General features: G+C 29.3%; 1 protein-coding gene across 1 annotated transcript in view; it reads left to right on the top strand.

The window, feature by feature from the left end:
* Positions 1–2,500, top strand: part of UCHL3 (ubiquitin C-terminal hydrolase L3) — a 221,818-nt gene that overhangs the window by 63,646 nt on the left and 155,672 nt on the right. The window lies entirely within an intron of this gene.

Here is a 2,500-nt window from a genome sequence, read left to right as displayed (position 1 = left end):
AACCACAAATTTTACTTTTTTTTTCCCCCCAGCAGTCACTATACTGTAGTAACCTCACTCTATATATTTTTTTTTTTTTATAAAAAAAACTGTTTAATATGTTTTTTTTATTAATCTATAAATGATACGCATACATCATAGAAAATAAAACTTACATAATTTAATAAGATATTGATGAAAAAAGATTAAACAGAAACATATAAAAACAAATGATAGAAATAATCAACACCTGCAAACACTTATGTATTTAATAAGAATAATAATATTACAACCTTTTGCACTGTTAACATAGACTTATACATTATAAATATCCCAATTTTAATTTTAAACACCGATAATTCTCCCCTATATTCATCCTTTCATCCAACACCCAACATTTCATTGTTGTGGGGAATGGGGTAGGTAAAGAGAAAAAAAAGTCACTTCAGTCCACCTCACTTTTCCAACCTTCGCTATCTCATCAATCAACTTATCTCCTTTTTTTTTTTTTTTTCCCAATATTCCGTTTATTTACTTTTACTGTCAATATAATATATTGGGATTTTTCAAGTGTCTGGATAATACATTTCTGAGATTGGACGTCCTGACATAAGATATATTATTTGTATTTAAAAAAAAACTTGAATCTGTTCTCTGAGGTAATCTGTACATCACATTTTCCTATTGACAATTGTTTATAGAACAAGACTTAAGCAAACTAAATTCTGGTTCTTTATGACTATCATTGTTTCAGAATTAATTTTCTTCCTAGGAAAACAATAGCATTTATAAATCTTGTTTTATTACTACATTTTTTTATTCTATTTATTTTTTAATAGGAAAAATATATTTTCTGGTTTCAAAGTATTCCGTTCTTTATGGATTTTATTACTCTAGAACAGTGATTTTTAACCTTTTTTTTGCCGTGGCACACTTTTTTACATTAAAAAATCCTGTGGCACACCACCATCCCAAAAGGTTAAAAAAAAAAATCACACATTGTAGCCTAATACAGAATATATATATACACATAGACACAAACACACACATACTGTATGTATTGTGCTGTTATGCCATGCCTCCTACAAACTACCCCTGCACTGGGAGTAAAAAACAAGCAAAGTTTAAAAAATGTGTCACACTGTTGTCAGTCTGCCGTGGCACACCTGAGGATCTCTCACGGCACACTAGTGTGCCACGGCACACTGGTTGAAAAACACTGCTCTAGAAGATAACCTAATTTCAGAGTTTCTGATTCTTTGGGCATGTCCAATAATAATTCAAAATATTTGCTTAAACACAACCTTTTTTTTTTTATTGTTTCCCCATTTTGACATTATTTCAGATGTTAAATATATTTGCCACATTAATTTTACACGCTGTTCTCTAAAAGTCGCTGCTGCTTCAACTTCTAAAGATTATATGTTCTTCTACCTTAACCAATCTCTTTATCTATTAATAATAGATACAAAAAAAACAGTAACTATATTATATATAAATTGGGAGATTTTTCATCTTCATATGTGGGATATTTCTGAACCAGTACTGTTTATTAAATATCTAACATTGTTAAATGATTACTCCCTAAAATTCAATCAAGAATGGTCTTCCCAAAACTAACAAGATTATATATTTAATAGTGATAATCCCATGTTTTATTTGTGCAGATACATCTCTTTAAAACTTATACTAGTTTTTTGTTTGTTTGTTTGTTTTTTTTAACCAAAAAAACATTTTAATATTAGAATAAATTGTGTTTTATTCCTTTGCCTTCAACATCAACTAAATAGTTAGTTGTAAATATAGGAGTTTGGGAAATGCAATAATTTTTTTCATTTTTTCATATGACAAGTAATAAAATGCTAATTTCCAATTGTTCTCTTTAAGTACTAGGATTTGGTATACAGAGATGTGCATTTGTATGTAGAGAATGTGGTAATACAAGGTAATACTCAACCCATTTTGATGGGTTGTGGTGTTAAACAACAAAACCAGCTAATTCATATACAAAATAAAACCTAAAGAAGTACTTTTTCATATATTTTATACTCTGCTGCTAGTATAACTCTTAATTAGAAACACATTAAGGGAAAAACAATTTTACAGTATGCTGCTTCTTTAGTTATATATTCCAGGTTTTAAAAGTAACATTGGCCTACACAAATCTAAACTTTCGGGGTTTAAAGGGTGGTGGATTTATGGAATAAACTTCCAATAGAGGTGTTAAGCACAAGGAGTGCAAAATAATAAAAAAAATGCCTGGGACATGCATAAGGCCATACTAAGAAACAGTAACATGTAATATGGGTAGACTTGATGAGCCTTTTGGTTCTTATCTTCTGTCAAATTCTATTTGAGTATTTTCCAGGTTTTTTTAAAAGTGTTATTGAAGATTAAATTCTTTTGGTGAAATGATTTCTTAAGGCCAGAAAAAATGATGTAAACTCAGGTCAGGAATAATATATTTTCCTAAAATTGTATTATCTTCTGGTGGTAGACTGTCAGGACATGCAGCTTTTGT

The sequence above is a fragment of the Bombina bombina genome, chromosome 3, assembly GCF_027579735.1.
Source record: "Bombina bombina isolate aBomBom1 chromosome 3, aBomBom1.pri, whole genome shotgun sequence".
NCBI classification, from domain to species: Eukaryota; Metazoa; Chordata; class Amphibia; order Anura; family Bombinatoridae; genus Bombina; species Bombina bombina.
Note: the sequence above shows the minus strand (reverse complement) of the source record. Positions and strands in the feature narration are given on the sequence as shown.